This window comes from Drosophila bipectinata, chromosome 2L (assembly GCF_030179905.1).
Source record: "Drosophila bipectinata strain 14024-0381.07 chromosome 2L, DbipHiC1v2, whole genome shotgun sequence".
Classification (NCBI taxonomy): Eukaryota; Metazoa; Arthropoda; class Insecta; order Diptera; family Drosophilidae; genus Drosophila; species Drosophila bipectinata.
Genome location: NC_091736.1, coordinates 6,572,034 through 6,590,051, shown reverse-complemented (window position 1 = coordinate 6,590,051; position 18,018 = coordinate 6,572,034). Strand labels below are relative to the sequence as shown.

Genomic DNA, 18,018 nt, shown 5'->3' with positions numbered 1-18,018 from the left:
TGCTTTTCTTTCAGCTTAATGCGAATTTCTGCTTTTAACAACAGCCATTGTTGTTGCTGAGCGGCAGTGTGTGGTGTGTGGGTGGGTGTGGCATAAATATAATATGTAGTCTCGCCGCCTGGCATTGTTGTTGTAAAATATATTACTTTTTAACCTCGGAGTTGCTGAAGTTTCTTGGCTCCATATCCCCCTGCATCTGTTTGTAATTTTTACTCATAACAATTACAACAATAGCAATTGCCGTCTGAAAATCAACTACATATATGTATTTGAGTGTATTTCTGTCATGGTCGTAGCTTAAGACTTGAAAGGGGATTAAATCTAGTATAAGTTACTTGGAATCTGGGCAGGTTTTGGGCTTTACGACAGCTAGGAGGTGCAGTTATGGTTTTTGAAGGTTCGGGTTGGGAGTAATAGTTTTTGGGTTCACATTTGTGACGCAATTTCGTAATGGCTTTTGGGGAAGTGTTGACTCAGAGGTATACCATAATGCAAACCATAAATAGGTGTATACTTTATTATAAATGTACTTAAAATTTAAATTTCTACTTAATAATTTGCCCCTCTTTGACCACATCCTTGTTGGCCCATTCAAGTTTATGACTGGCTCTGTATTCCATGTAATGTGTTGCTGACATGCGCTAAGTTGTTGCGGTTGTTGATGTTGCTGTTGCTGGTGTTGCTTCTGTTGCTGCTATGCCCTAATGCCATAAGTCTTTAGTGCCGCTCTCAAAGCGACTGGGAAGAGCCTTTGTCGGCAGGATAAGAACTGGCTGAAGGAGTACACATACATGTATATAAATACAAACATCTCCTTTGGGTTCAACATATGGCTGTTTATACGCTCAGCAACACACTGCAGCTGCATCTCCAGCAACTGCAACTGCCACCGCCACTGCAACATGAGCTCTCTGACAATCAGACGAAGCTTCTCCTTTTGTGACAAATATTTACCACACATAAGCCATAATAAGCGATACAGGGAAATAAAATGAATGGCAATTGGTCCGCCAGTCGATCGAAAAAAGAGCAAACAAGCCAACAAAGGAGGCAACTGCAATTTAATAACACATCCTGCGGATTTTTAAGAGTCTCCAGCCACTGAGACATCTCATTAAGAGGTCGACAATATGAAACATTTTGCAAATTAACTGCAAACGTTGCGTATGCGTAATATGCGCCAGATCCAGGTATTTGCTTAGTCTGCTGCAGTACAAGTTGGAAAATGGACTGAAAACGGGTTAAAAGTGGCAAGTGGAATGTGACTGACTGCAAATCTGACTATCAGATGACTAAGCAATGGTAGAGACCGCAAGTGAAATAAAAAAAAAAGGGGGAAGGCCGATAGAATCCAACAAGTAATGCTCTTAGAGGTAATTTACAGATTTTGGGATGAATACTATTTTTCCTCAAAACCACAACCTATTAAAAATATATACATAAAAAAGTTTTAATTTTTAGTAAGATTACAACATAATTAATTGACCTCCTTAAAATATTAAAATATTCCTTATTTTATAAACACTCCATCTGCCACTCCAATCACATTTCGCAGCTAATGTGCCTGAAATGAAAATATGATTTCCTCATCTCCATGGCTTATGACTGGCTGGCTGGCTGGCTGGTGGATGGAAGCATGGGAAAAGTTTTTACGCTGCGTATGCGTAACATCTGGCTAAAACGCTGGCAGTTGAGATTGCAGCGGATTTGGTGGCGAAAAGGGAAAGAGCCAGGCCAAAGCGGGACAGGACGAACAGGCTAGAAGGAGCGGGAGGGGCTAAAGCGAAAAAGGAACGAAGATGTAAGGACTTGTGTGCCACTCAGAATACCCAATTTCACTTTAATTAAAACATTTGCAGCTAGTAATGTTGGCAAAAGTTGCCTATCCACTTAGAGGGAGACAGCAAGACGAGGCCTGAGGGAGAATGGGAAAGAGAAAGGATGCCGCCATCCAGGGTACGTATATTACATAATATGCCATTAATAAAAGTGTTTAAAGTTCACTTAAGTGCCGCATGGAGCTTTAGACAAACGGAAACCGTATCAACAACAGTTAAAGCAAACCGAGCCAACTAAAACCCAAACGCACACAAACACCCACACTGACACAGAACCAAGGACCAGGAGGAGAGGACTAAGGGTCTGGGCTTGGGTTATCATCTGCTCTACCTATACTCAGCCATTTGGATCCCATGACTGACTACCAAGCAGTTCTGCCATAGTTCCATCTCCTTCCACCATCGTTTTATATGCGACCAGTGCAAAGTAAACATTTTCAGAATGGGGATAACAATGATGGCGGGGGGCTGGAGGGGTATTTAAGCCAAAAGGGGGCCACCATGCGATGTCGCAATGGAGACGACAGGCAAGGCACTCGAATGGCAAGAAATTGAAATGAAAAATCAACGTCACATTGCGAATGGAACTTCATTTATGCTGAAAGTGAACAGGAGTATGCCTCTATTTTGCACAAAAACAAAAATATTGGAAACAGGATTTCTTCAAAGGATACTTGGTTTTTCAAAAACAAAAACTTTCATTTCTGGTATTTTGGGCAAGAGTGTTTATATCGAGTTTCAACAAGAAAGAAAAATGCAAGACTAAAGTATAATGAAATAAATGAACATAGAACTCATGGTACTTACAGGACTATCTAGCTTTTAATGCAAATTAAATCTCATTTAAGCATAATTTGGTTTTTAAATTGCCATTTTTTTCTGTGCAAGACACCCCCTCCTCATCAAACTATTGCCAGCACTCTCATATCCGCCGGCTAAGAGACTGTGGATCCATTCAGAGAATTGACTTTGTGGCTGCTGCGTTGAAAGCCAAGTCAAGTCAATAAGGCACGCACAGATGGACGATGTTTAAGGCAGCAGCAGGAGGTCAGGGGAGTTAGGGGGGCGGTGCTGCAAGAGGCACAAACAGAAACCAAGAATCTGCCCGAGAATATGCCTATGGTGACCGCACATGCCCGGCGATTCGAGTGCCTGTGAGATGGATAGCATATCTGAAAATGCTAATGCAGTTTGCCAGACAAAGATATCCGCAGATCGAGTACGGAATACGGAATTCTGAGGTGTCTTAATTGATGAGGCATCCTTATTGTTTGAAAATTGAAGGAATAACTCGAATAGTAATACCATATTAAAGGAAAATATTAAAGTTCCCTTTAAAATGTTAAAATAAATTTGAATTCCTAAACATTTCCTTGGAAAATTGTGTAATAAGAGTATAAAACAACTACCATTTGAGTCAACTATGGCACTTGACCTCCATTTCTTGCATAACACAATTGCCAGGGTCCGTTTCAATTGTCATCATTTGGCCAGCATTCCTCTATATTTTCTGCAGCTATGCTGTGCCATTAATTTGGCATAATTTGTGCGAAAATTGTCAAAGGAAGCCGCAATGGAGTGCAGTGATTGAGTGGGCCGGGCACTGGGCACTCGGACTGCATAAATCATGCGGTTAAGTTGTAAAACATTAAACTTAATTTGTTGGAAATTAAATAATGCTAAATATTCCGAACGTTTCAGTTGCATGCAGTCAGTCAGTCGTGCTGAATGTTTATCATGTTCATGTTGCACACTTTTGTGCGCCTCACTATTTCGAACATGAACCTGCAGCAACAACAGCTGGCTATAGTTGTAGTTGCAGCACTTGCTGCACACAATTTATGATGGCATTTACACGAAGGAAAGAGAACACAGAATGCCGTAGAAAGAGAGCTGACTTTTCAGTCCTTGTTTTGTGGCATATGCTACAAGTTTTTGGCCTCCACTCGGTGCCGCTTTTTGTTTTTGTCAAGCACCAGCTGACGCCTCTTAATTAAATTATGCTTTTTAATTAGGCCACTCTGTATGTGTGTGTTGTGGGTGTGTGGCTATATGGGTGATTGTGGCATGCATTCTCCCTCTGCTGCAAAAATTCTCATATCGGTGAGAGCGCAACTAATTGAGCATTTTCTTTGTTGCACTCTACTTTCCATGGCCAAGCGCTCAACAAATCAAAGCCATTTTTCCGGTTTTTTAATTACTTTTGAGGTTTTTAAATTAATTAAGAACTTAACTTAATAAGAAAGCAATAAAACTGGCTATAGAATAGACTATTAAAAACGAATTTAATTCAATTTATTTTGTATTTTCTTTTGGATAATTTTTAAACTTTTAATAAATTCTCAAATAGGTTTATTTAGACTAACAAATCTTGCAAATTATTCAACTTATGCTGCACCGTTCTGACCAAAAGAATATCTCTAGTCCTTTTGGGGCAGTTCAGCACCGTTCTATCCATTCCTCTGTATTTATTATGAGTTTTCCATTAGAATAATCTTTTAACAGATTCACTTTACAAGCAGGAGTTGGACCATTTCAGTTTAGCTCTCGACCCTTGTTTTTGTACCAAAATTTTATTTTCATATTTTCTGTTTTCTGCATAATTTGCCCTGTTCCATATTTTTTGAGGGACTCGAGCGGACAGGACGCTTATCTACCAAAAAAAAAAGGAAAATAGAATTTTCTGTGGCTAAACGCATATTCACACAAATTTGTTGTCATGTTTTTCGTTGCTCTGAGGATAATTTAAAAACAGAAGCACCTTTGACACTTGCAACTGACACTTGGGCAATTCTGGCCCCACAAAAAAAGGACAAAGACCAGACGCTTTAATTTAATATGCCGTTGACCAGAGAGTTTTTTGGGAAAAGGAGGGGCAAGGAGGTGCTTTTGGGCAAAAACCAAGTCCCAAAAGTGTACCCAAATCACTTTTGAAACTATCTTGCGCCTTGACACAGACCCAGAGGGATACGGACTAGAAAGGAGACTGGGCTGGCAGGAGTTTAAATGCGGCTAAGCATTTTAGACCACAAGGCTCAAAAAAAGGCTCGAATTTTATTCACACATAAGGACACTGGAAGAAAAGGAAAATGTTTACTGAGAAGTAAAAGATAAAATCTGATAAACTAATAAGTAAGAGTTCTTTTAAAATATTAAACTTAAGCTTATAACTTTTAAAATTTTGTTAAGTACCTCAATTTTTCTTTAAGTGTAAATATTTATGAGGTCCTTAAGGATTTTCATTGAGATAAGCGTTGAGCATTTACAACCTGAACCTTTTTCTTTGTATTATCCGTTTTTTTCTATGCCAACAAAATTAAATTTGAATGCATACATTATAACGAGTAACACTGCGAAAAAAAAGGATGTGACCACAGTTTGGGAGGCACTGGTGGCAATATTAGCCTCGAGGGCAGTGGGGCAATCAGTTGTAGAACACAAATCAATTGCCCGATGCCAGCCAAGCGTAAATTACGTGACACGCCACGTTGCGTATACGTAATGAGTTCCATTTTTTGCCTCCCATGCTGGCAAAATGAAACAAAAACCAAACAGAGGAAAAGCAGAGAAACAAGTCGGACAAATAAAGGAGATACAAGTACACTCGCATACATACATATATGCACACACATGGCTCAGGAAAACTAACGAACTGGTAGGGGGGCGGAGGGGCTAAGATTTCAGGCCAAAGAAAAAAAAACTGACAACAGCATGAAAAATTGTCACTGGCTGAGAGTGGATACCTCCTTTTTCCGCTTTTCCGCCACGCTTTTCCAACTTGCCACTTGCCACCTCTCCTCCCCATTCAGGACTTCTTCAGCCAGGATCTTCCAGTGCAGCCGAAACCGAAAACACTGGAGAGAAACCGGAAATGTTGCTTAATAAAAACGGATATACCAATTTAGTTGTGTGCAGTAGTAAACAACAACAACAATAGCAACAACATCCTGAAAAGCGGAAAAGCGGGAACAAGAGAAAACAATGGCGGCCAAGGAGAGCAATGAGTGCCGGAATAAAAAGGCAAGCAGCGATAAGAAAACTCTTGCGAGGAAAAGTCTCGAAGGGGGAAAATCCCGGTAAAAGGGGCAAGCAGCTGCAAAGCGCAAATAAACACAAAAATAATAGAAATTCATTTAAAGTTAAACCAAAACTAAAACAACAAGAAGCAGCTAAGAAAGATTCAAGACAAGAGTAAACAATAGTGAAATGGTGGAAATAAAAATGATGGAACTTAGGATATCCTTAAATCAGAGGAGTATTATCATTCGAGAGGGTGTCTATAAGGAGTATAAGATTATGTTGATATAAGATCTATAAGTGGATTATTTTTGAAGAGCTTTCCAAACGCAAAACCCTTCTTTTAAGATTCTTAACTTCCAGAAAATCCTCCCTCAGGCTTCCTTTTCCTAAAAAACTCTATTTCCTTTTGAAATTCCTTCGATCTATCGGTCGGCTACCATGAATAAAAGGGAATTAAGCTGGCTGTGCCCCCAACGTTGCATTTCCATTGAAAACCCTGCATACCCCTACCAGAAAAAAAAACAAAAAGCCCCCCTCCGAAAAAAAGGAGCTACGCCAGCGTTAAAATGTACAGCGCAGTGATCAGGATCAGGAACACAATGGGCCAGGACGAAGCTGTGGCATGTTGAACATATTTGTCGACTAAACGGACAAAGGGGGAGAGGGTGCACAGTGTGTGGCGAAAAAGAGATGAACCCCAATAGTGTGGGTAGGAGAGTGTCACTAAAGTTTAGTCCACAACTTGAGTGGAGTTTGTGGTGAGGTTTGTTTTTTTTTAATAGCAAGAAAAAATTTAATAACTATCCAAGAGTATTAGATACTTTTTATAAAATTTAAAACATATTTTTAAACTTTTGTTAAATAAAGTATAAAATATTTTTATGAAGCATATATTGGGTAATCAACATTTTTCTCAGTGCCCTGCTCTCTGCTGCTGTTGATATTGCCTCGGCCGCAATTTTTGTGTTTTAGGGTTTTAAGCTTTTTAGTTTTTTCTCCTCTAATTCTCTCTCTCCAGTTCTCTAGCGCATTCCAAATTTTTTTTTGTTTTTTTTTTTTTTGTTTTTTTGGTTGTTGGCCGCTTTGTTTTGCGGCCAATGCAGCTCGTTTACGTTTGAATGCACTTCAGTGCAGATGGGCCTCCAAGAGGGATGGAGGCGAGCTAAGGGGGTTAACTGGATTGCAAAGAGCCGGGCCATTCGACTGGGGGCTTGTCCCAAACAAATGACCAAAATGACACATGACCACATGGCCGGCTCGAAAAAATATATATTTAGGCCAAACGAGACCACATTCTTGCAACAAAATTGCATTCAAAATGTAAATATTTTCTCCCAAAAACCTAAGACTCTCAAATAATTAGAGTTAAGACCATAAATCAAGCGCAAAATCTGAGCCTAAGGAAGTTCAAGAACCTTGGTCGTTTCTGGTAACAGGAAGTGGTTAAGAACAAGGACCAAAATCCCACACAAAAACCAAACTAATGGTAGGGAAGGAAAATGTTGTTTCAAGCTGTGTGCACGAGCGGAATTTTCTTCGTTTTCTCATTTTTTTTTTTGGTCTACATTTTTTTCAACATTTTTCTTATATTTTTTTTTGGTTTTCGGGCGATTGTGTTCAACTGTTTTTCGCGTAGCTGTCATAAAAACTCGCCATAGGAAACGGAAAGAAAATTTGTGCCAAAAATACACACAACACAAAACAACCAGGAACAGGAGAAAAAAAAAATTGAAAGCAACATGCCGAGTTGAAAGTAGGGAAAATATTGAGGCAGGGTAACAGAGAAAAGGACTCGCATGTGCCTCCTTTTTTGAAAGGAGTAAAAGATAAATAATGGCTGACATGATGCGTGCCTAGTACATACTACATATATGTATATGTATAAAGGGGGAGGGTGATGGGGCAGGGATGGGCTCATTTCCTGAGCATGATTGAAGGCGGTGCCATAACCCACAGTACCAAGGCCGATATTACTCAAACGATGTTTGTCGGAAGGCGCTGGCCAAATTGCCCGCACAAATAAGATGATAGATAAGCCAGTGCCAGATGACTCAATTAGCAAAAGATAATGAATGGCGGTGGTCGGGGGCAGATTGTCAAACAGATGCTACCATAAATGATGATTTGGCCAAGACCTGCTACAACTGGAAACTATTTATGGCTGCAGCGAAATAATGGCTTTATACTCTTAATTTATGGTAAATAAATAAGCCATTATATCTTAAACTCATTTAAGTTTTATCAATCAGTAGCATGTGAGTTTGTTTGGAAGCCAAATATTTGTTAGATTGATTGCCAGATTTCTTGTGGCAGAATGCTTTCGGCCAATCAACTAAAGTTGTCCAATCAGCCAACTCCTTAGATTATACTCCCCAGCTGAAAGGAACTCCAGATCCACGTGCCTCTGTTTATTCTTCCTGAACTGATTAAGGTGCTTCTTGGCCATTTTTCTGTTGGCCATGTTTGTTGTTTCTTGTTGTTACTCTGTTAACGGTTAACGGCGTTCAACTGTGACAAATGCGTTTGTCGGTTCGCCCCACACGAAGACCACACATAAAGAACCAGATATATGACGGTTCTATAGATACCACCCCAGCAAGACAGGCAAACTCATAACATATGTTGGTGTGCATGTTTGGCCGGCTTAGAAATATTATTTATGAACAAGGAACACAGACAATGCCCGGGATCTTATGGCATAACCTTAGCCCGATTGCAGCACCGAAAAAAAAAATATTTAGCTATATCTAACCAATGTTCAAGGTACATCCCCATATTTCCCTCGGTGTACCTCTCTCTACCCTCAATTCCTTTGCGGCACTTGTAATTTCTGCTGAGGTTTTTTTCGCTTTGTTGCACGTTTAGTAAATAAATCACGCGTTACGTGGTTCGGCCATTTTTTATATAAATAATTCGAGCCAAGTTTGCTGTGTTAGTTTTTACACCAACCGGGGTTGTGTGGAGCATTGATATACTGATACTGTGACCTGTGAACCCACTGACCATCGGACCGCACCGCCTCCTCTGGTGCTCCTTTCGATGATTTATGGCGTGTGGCCTATTAACGTGTGTGTTGCGTGTTCGGCCACGCCCCCCGTTTTCAGTTTGCCGAGGTTTTGTTTTCGATATCATAAATAAACGCAAATCTATAAACTAAACAAAACTAACCGACGGTAGGGCTGAGGTGGTGGAGCTGCCGGTGCCTAATCGGGAAACAAGCTAGTAGTACATGACTCGCTTGTTGTTTATGTCTTTTGGCTAATGAGCACGAACTTGTCAATGTGTCAATTTAATTAGACAAGCAAACTCACACTCTGCCCCCCCATTGGGTACTGCCAACAATAACCCAACGGCTTCAATGGACATCGAATATTGAATTATGCGACAACAGCGGCAGCGGCAAAAACAATATCCGCTGGCGGAGCCCTATTTGACCAAGTCGGATGTTTACTTACACTTGGCTACAATCTATAAATGCATTGCCTCCTCCATCATCCTCCATCTAAGGAAGTGATTCCTTCGCAGAACCATTAGGAACAAAAATATAACGCATACGCCCGTGTGTTTGTCATGAAGAGTACACGAGAAATTGAGGGCTTATGATGTTTATGAAAAGCTTTTATACACTGTTATTTATTAATTATGTATATTTAGTAAATATTATTTATTTTTCTATTATTTTTTCGTATTATTTCTTCCAGTGCATCAATAGTAGCAATGACAGTCACAGCCGGAGCCAAAATCAAATCATTTATGCCAGAGCTGTCCTGTCCTTCGACCCCATCAATAATGTCCCTTTGACAGGAGTCCTCCTTAGTGGCCTGCTCTCCATTTTGCCCTTCGCCACTTTCTTCTCTTGTCCTCGTCCTCGTCCTTGTCCAGGACCTGGACGTTGGCCAAACAATTAACGCCACAGCCGCCTTAATGATTTATGTGAGACATCAAGGTGGGGATTGATTTTCGAATGCGAGAAGGGTGAGCAGAAAATGGTTCACTACGCTTTGTGAGCTTTGCGTTCTGGAGTCGAGGAGATCATTTGGACTTATGGTGAATCAGAAATCATTGGAAAAGAGGAGACAAAAGCTAATAATTGGATACGGAACAATGAACTTAGATTATCTTCTTTTCAGAAGAAAAAGGTATATTCTCTGGAACCTTAAGGGGAAGATTGCTTGGTACTTCAAGTAATCTGTCTATTAAACCATAGATATTTAAAAAACTTAGTTCCTAATGACTTTCTGCCAGGCCATTAAACTTTTGAAGCTGTATTTATCTTAGTTGCCATTTGCTTTTTTAGCATCTTGTTTTAGCTTTTCAAAAAGACACTCAGAACTTCTCCGAGAGAATCTTCCAAAGTTATTACGTTTCCTTCTCGGATAAAGATTTCGGTATATAATCCACTTCAAGACCCGGCTCTTATCCCAGAAATACTCGAGAAAGTCTTCCCATCTCTCTGGCTCTTTCTATTTTGGCTAATGCTATCTCTGTCACTTGCTTAGCATGCAAATTTGATGGCGTTGGCCATAAAATGCAACTCTCTTTTCATACCCCCTTCTTCTGGCTCGAATGTCGTCTACATTTTCATTTTGAAATTTCACTTGGAAAAATTTTAACTACTTTCTGGCAAGGCACTTGGTCTTTACACAAAAAATAAGCAAAAATTAAACCCCTTGCCGCCATCATGGCAATCCTCTTTGGCATTGTTTGTCTATTTACACGAGCTCATTAACATTTGAAATGACTTTTTGCTTCGGTTACTGGGATGGTAGGACAAGGAGTTCCCCATCTCGGGGTTGGGGGCATTATTTTTTGTGCGTTGAGTTATTTTAATGTTTTGCTTTTCGGCTCGGCAAACACTTGGCACTGCCACAGGGCCTCTCATCAGCTATCCAGCTCTCCAACTCTCCAGCTCTACTCTTTGCTCCTTAGCTTTTAATTCTTTCTTTTTATATGCATTAAATGAAATTTGCAAAAATAATTTATAGCCAACAAATAAAAAAAGTCTGAGCACAGCTTGGCAGTATTTTTAAATACTCTGCCATCAACAAAGCTATATTTAATTCAAATGAAAATATTTAAACTCTCTTTGCTTACTCTTTCTATTTATTTTAAACAATTTAAATACACATTTATTTATATAACCTCTTTAGTTGAGTCTCTGCTAATAGAGTGATTCATTTTTTATCAATACCCAACAAGCCAAAAGCTGGAAAAGAGTTGAAAAATTCTTTCGTACTCATTTATGCTAATTTGCGTAATTATGCGCTTCATAAAATCACTCGGCAAATGCAAACTGAAGTTGGAAAATTGTGGCATTCTTTCTTTTCCACTCGTACCGTAGTTATACTTCTTGCTGTAACAATAAACAAAAAAGCCAAAAGGCATTACAAATAACACATCAAAACATGGAAAATGTTTCGGGCCCCCTCCCAAAAACCGGCGGATGAAAATGATGAAAATTCATAAATGAGTTGAAAGGCCTCCTAACAATTTATTTATTCTAGCCCCTTCTAATTTCCCCCTTCTCTTGGTTTGACAAACTTTTCCCTTCTGCCTGGTTTAGGCATTTACATTTTGATGGAAAAGGAGTCAAATGATTAGGATATAACTATAACGAGTTAAAACAAAATATTTTCAATAAATTTATACACTTATCTGTCATTTGTTATACTCTTGCAGAAGGTTTTATAATTTTGGTCATAAGTGTGCAATGCAGTGGAGACATTTCCCAACCTATAAGGTATATATACATACCTGATCTAAAAATCGTTTAAAAATCTGGACGGAAAATCTAGAAAATATTTCGTCTCAGCATTTTGATGCAGAATGGTGGCAAATCAATCCAGAAATCGTTTAATGTACTCCGCTTGAGAATCGGATGAAAATTGGGAAAGATATAGCCATCGCTGTGAGCCATATAGGGAAAAACCCCATTTTCAAGGGATCCCATCATGAAAAATGGACAAAAAATCTAAAAAATATTTCGTCTCAGGATTTTGATGCAGAATGGTGGCAAATCAATCCAGAAATCGTTTAAGGTACTCGCTTGAGAATCGGATGAAAATTGGGAAAGATATAGCCATCGCTGTGAGCCATATAGGGAAAAACCCCATTTTCAAGGGATCCCATCATGAAAAATGGACAAAAAATCTAAAAAATATTTCGTCTCAGGATTTTGATGCAGAATGGTGGCAAATCAATCCAGAAATCGTTTAAGGTACTCCGCTTGAGAATCGAATGAAAATTGGGAAAGATATAGCCATCGCTGTGAGCCATATAGGGAAAAACCCCATTTTCAAGGGATCCCATCATGAAAAACGGACAAAAAATCTAAAAAATATTTCGTCTCAGGATTTTTATGCAGAATGGTGGAAAATCAATCCAGAAATCGTTTAAGGTACTCCGCTTGAGAATCGGATGAAAATTGGGAAAGATGTAGCCATCGCTGTGAGCCATATAGGGAAAAACCCCATTTTCAAGGGATCCCATCATGAAAAATGGACAAAAAATCTAAAAAATATTTCGTCTCAGGATTTTGATGCAGAATGGTGGCAAATCAATCCAGAAATCGTTTAAGGTACTCCGCTTGAGAATCGGATGAAAATTGGGAAAGATATAGCCATCGCTGTGAGCCATATAGGGAAAAACCCCATTTTCAAGGGATCCCATGATCCCATGAGGGATCATGAAAAATGGACAAAAAATCTAAAAAATATTTCGTCTCAGGATTTTTATGCAGAATGGTGGCAAATCAATCCAGAAATCGTTTAAGGTACTCCGCTTGAGAATCGGATGAAAATTGCGGAAGATATAGCCATCGCTGTGAGCCATATAGACAAAAACCCCATTTTCAAGGGATCGCATCATGAAAAATGGACAAAAAATCTAAAAAATATTTCGTCTCAGGATCTCAGTGAGCCATATAGGCAAAAACCCCATTTTCAAGGGATCCCATCACGAAAAATGGACGAAAAATATAAAAAATATTTTGTCTCAGGAGTTTGATGCAGAATGGTGACGCATCGATCTAGAAATCGTTTAAGAACGATTAGTCCGCTTGAGAAGCGGTACTCCGCTCCAATATCCCTTGCTTTAATGAATTATTGCGGCTAGATTTGTAAGCGTGTTTTAGCCAATTAATTATTTACCAACCTCTTCGTCCACTGGCTGCCTCAGCTCAGCATAAATTATGCCAACAGTAATTGGCAGGAAAAAAACCATCAAAACCCATCTTCATTGTGTGATTTGCAATTTAGCTTAGCCAGAGTTGGTTTTGCGACCAGATTTGAAAATTGCCTATCTCACCCATTCGATGTTTGTAAATATTCTGACACGAGAGTGCCAAATCCATTGACAAATAAAGTGTTTTTCGAATTTTCAATGCATAAAAAATGCATCGTTCGCTCTATTGGCATCTATTAATAAACGCATTCGAATGCTGCTGTGTGCATTCTATTTGCATATTTTATTTCAAAGTGTGGCCAAAATGCTGAACAATCCCATTTCATTTAAGTGTATTTGTGCTTTTAATAGAGGTAAATTGAAAAGGATGGCCGGAAGATGAATTCTGTGGCTATTAAAGGGTAAATAGGAGTTGAATTGGAAACATATCAGTCACAGTCATTTCACAAGCAGAAATAAAATAATTTGAATGCACATTCTTTAATAATGTTTTTCAGCATTGCATTTATTTTAAAAATAATTTCACCGAATATGGAGACTACGAAAAAAATTGAATTGCATTCAGTTTCAGATTCTGTCAGAAATAAATTCTTCTCCTTTTTATGGGACTTGCATTGCATCACTTATGTTCAATTTATAGGCTTTTACGATTCTTTTGCTGGCCATTTTTGTAGTGTTAAATAAATTTTGGTTGTAACAAAAGGCCCACTTTCGGACCAAGTTCCCAGTCACGCCCCCTTAACCGATGCCGCCCATTCGGTGGACAGGCACTCCGACTTGTCTGGCACATTTCGCCATTGAAATGCAAATGAAATTGAATTGTTAATTTCAAATAGAAAATCCATGCGGGCCATTCATTCAATATTGAATGTGCTCGCAATAAATGTAATGACTGGCACAGTTTTCCCCGAATTTTCCCTGGCTTTTCCGTCGTTTGCTCTTTTTGCATTGGCAACGTGGAGCCAAAAATTGGCACGCAAACAAATTTTGTAGGAAACGTGGTCCATTATTTTCGGTCACGACAGAATTCGAGAGTGCACTGATATATATACCATTTTATATGTACAGACGTATACATTTAAATGCTTTTTATATTTGGCATATATGCATATAGAATATGACATTTCCGCTTCCGCTTGTCGAGTCATTCTAAAAATCTATTTTCGTGGCCGTTATAAGGATTTTATGCAACATTAAAATCACTTTTTAATGCCAAAGAGATGAAGGAAATTGAATTTGAAGGAGTAATGGCAAAGATAGTTGTTTAAAAATTCAAGTTAATTGAAGAGCTCATGAAAAATAATTGAATATCCAGGGTATATTTGCCATAATTTACCCCATTCATTTTTTGCTTCATAGTTGCTGTGCTGCCCCAGTTTTAAATGACTTTTGCTTATAGTTTTTTAACAGCCCCCACTCAACGACACATTTATGGAAATTATTTCCCTTTTCCAATTCCTGTTACGCGCTTTTGAATAAAAGAATACGTTCAAGTTGACCCATTGACTCGCTGCCCCTGTTGGGCCGCCCCATTAACCCCGTGTCCAACCCTTTTCTGGGCTATCCCTTAACCCTCTGGCTACCTCAACAGTTTTCACTGTGTCAAAACTAAACGCTGTCTGAACGCCGTTGAACACGTTGACAAAGGTCGAGAAGGTGTCCCTCTTTTAACGCTATATCCGAAACGAAATGCCCCTCACCCATATATGTATGTATGTTGGGTACCCCAGCATTCCCCTTTCACCTGTCAAAGGTGAGTCTCTGGCAAAAGGGTGTGATTATGCCGCTGACATATGACACCTCTGCCACATATGTATGTATGTATGGGGTTTTTTCTGTTTCTGTTGCTGTTTCTGCTTTTGGTGAGTGCTCACATGTGTGTGTGTGCGGTCAAAATGTTGGGACCCAAAAAGTGTTGTGGCAAAATATTTTCTAGCTGAGTTTTCCCGGCTTTCCATGGCTGGATATCCTTTCTTCTATAAAAGTGCACTGAGAAAAATGGAAAAAGAATTTTTGAATTTGTTTTCTATTCATACCCGGAACTAGAAGTCAACGAATAGGAATAAAGAAGGACGCCATTTTAACATACATTAGCCTAAAAGTAGGCAACAAAATGAGGAGTTTCTAGCAAAAGCTAATCCTTAAAGATCTAAGACTGTTTTCTATAATTTTTTGAATTTCTTAAAAATATACTCTTAGTGTATATTTATTTATATTCGAGTTTTTTTTTCTTGTTTATTTATTTTTACTTTTTTTTTGGGGTGAAACCCTTTTGGCACATGTCAAAGCATTTTGAACTTGTTGGCATTTTGTAACACTTTCCGTGCACTTTTCTATGACTTCTCGATAGGTGAGAAAGGTGGGCGATCCATGGAGGAGGACAACCTTCAGCCCTTGCTCTTTGCTGTGTTTGTGTTTTTTTTTTGTTGTTTGCAGGCCAACCCATCCCGAGCCCCTCTTTCTTTGGGGCCGCCGTTGTTTGGTTGCTTTCAAAATGCCATTTAGTAGAAAATTCAATAGAGCTTTGATTTTGTTTCGTTGATTTTCACAAAGTGCTAGCCCCGAAAAGCGGGTAGCCCCTTCTAAAACAGACCCCATGCCCCATCACCTGCCACCCGCACATCGTCTTTATCCCATCCTTAACCCACGACTGCCCAGCTCTCCTCTGTGCCACTCAAATCGATTTGGCCGGCGTTCGTTTTGTTGATTTTCCGTTGCGTTTGCGTGAGGGGGCGAAAATCAAACTGTTAATTTGCGCTTTTGTCTGACTCTCCCACGATTTTCCCCCACCGGCCCCCCCACCCCTCTGTTGCCACCTGGTGAAAAGCACTTTGGAACGCCCCTCCAGAGACCCGCCTCCCTTTTCGTTTGTTTGCTTGTTTTCGGGGTTAGCTTGGCGCTTTTTGTTTCTGTGGTTGGAAATTAATGTTTGCCTAAAGGATTTAATAAGTAAATGATTTTCATTTTCCATTTGCCGCCCAACGCATTTTTCAGCAGTGTGTGTGAAGTGGGGGGGTGTGCGTGAAGTGGTCCGAGCATCAACATCAACATCATCAATTTAAATTGAAATTGGGCAAAGGAACCTGTCCAAGTTTAGTTTAGTTGCAGGAATATTCCTTAGCATACGAATTAAATGTAAATATTTTTTTTAGAATTTTTAAACACAGATTGGATATATACATAGGTTGGAGAGCTCAGAAGCTTCCCAAATAAATCTTTAAAGGTGAGGATACGAATTATTGAATGAAATATTAAAGGTAACAGAAGCCTTAGAAAGCTTTCCCTACTTGTTTTTTAGTAACACCAACAATCAAGCTTTGTCCTCAACTTTTAAAATGTCTCCATCATCAATCTTTTGCTCAAATTTGGTTTATTTTGATGTGCCGAAAAGAAAAAAGCTTAACTATTAAAACATCTTATTAGATTTCTTTGATGGCAAAGTTTTAGATGAAGTCCCTTAGCCCTCCATTGTTGCCCCTCCCTCATCACCAGCAGACAACACACGATGGTAGTTACTTTACTTTTTAATTACTTTTGTGCAAAATTCATTTATCACTTTTATCCCAGCTCAAACTCAGACGCTTGGACTCTCGGCCACACTTTCCACTAGAAGATCTATGCGAAGGGCCATTTTTCACCAGCAAACTTTTCACACACATATCTGGACGGAGGAGCGGATCCAGGAGCCAGGAGCCCGGGTTTTCCACACTTTCCAAGGATATATAAAATTGAACTCCCTTTGGCCAGTCATCGTCCAGTTTGGCAGCTACATAAAAAAGAATAAAATAAAAAAAAAAAAAATAAAATAAAGAGGAATGTGCATGTGTGTGTTTGTGGGAGGCATTGGGGGCGGTCTGGGGCAAAAAGAAAAAGTCAAGTGGAAATTCAATGATGCCATTAATTGGCCAAAGTTTTCACTTATGTTCTGATTTTTTTCGCCTCCTTCCCCTTATACTCCCATTCCTTCTCTTTAGCTGCGCCCGTAAAATTTCCCATTCTCGAAAACTGGAAAAACTGTGCCAGGAAGTACGAATGTTGGTAGCGAACAATTTACGATTGCCAGTTGCAACTTTTGGCGAACGCTGCGAGCCAAATTGCATGAAATCAGTTTAGTCAGTAGTGCCCCCTCCTCCAGCAGAGCCTCCCTCCTTTGGTAGACACGTGCCGGTGCCCCTTTCTGGCCACGCCCCCTTTATCCAGCTGGCCGGGTAATTTATCTTGCAACTAAACGTTTCCTGCCCCAGCCATATGTGAGTGCAAGTGTTAGGATGGCTCGAATATGGAGTGTCTGAGGAAAAAAGAGGCTAGTCGATGGTAAGGAAGAGGGCAGAGGTCAGCGGGTCGGGGAATGATAGCTGACCCGACCAGGCCTTTTTCAAAAAATTTCTGCATGAAAAATGGCCGCGTCATTAGGCGTTGACATGCCATAAACAAAAATTGGTTTGGCAAAAAATGGAAATGCACAAAAGTGCAGTGCGGAAAATTATGCAAAATTTTAGCAGGTAGGTCCTTAGATCATAATTCAAATCAAAGTAGCAATAAATAAAAATATAAAATAAATAAAAATGTCGACGGTACCAACAAATCACTTGAACTAATTTCAATTATTTGATTAACAACTAATGAGGCCTAAACACAACTAAGTAGCCATTTCTATGTTGAAACATAATTCTTTAAATTAAAAATTAGGAATTCCAATTAAAAATTATACCGATTCCTCCAGTGCAAGGTGGAAAGACAGCAGTCACAAGCTGAGTGAAACTTTTGGGCCCCCAGATTGATGACAAGCCTTCGGGCGGGGGCCGACAGGACGATGTGGGGGCCGAAAGAGTTGCAGCATTCCCTGCAATGTCAATCGATGCTGCTCTTGTTTTCCCCCCCACAATTTTTCCAGGTTCTCCTTGGTAATTTTTTTTTTTTTGTTACTATTGAAACTTTTGCCAACTTGAAACTATTTTCAGGCATTTTTCCTTACCAC

General features: G+C 39.5%; 1 protein-coding gene and 1 long non-coding RNA gene across 5 annotated transcripts in view; one reads left to right on the top strand and one right to left on the bottom strand.

The window, feature by feature from the left end:
* The window catches only part of fred (friend of echinoid), a 93,518-nt gene that overhangs the window by 50,990 nt on the left and 24,510 nt on the right, over positions 1-18,018 (bottom strand). The window lies entirely within an intron of this gene.
* LOC138925750 (uncharacterized) lies at positions 9,417-16,772 on the top strand. 2 transcript variants are annotated; one of them, XR_011441957.1, is made up of 3 exons: positions 9,417-9,511; positions 9,560-9,997; positions 16,608-16,772. It is a non-coding gene; the product is annotated as an uncharacterized lncRNA (long non-coding RNA). The 2 variants fall into 2 exon arrangements; XR_011441958.1 differs by having other exon boundaries at positions 9,441-9,511; positions 9,571-9,997.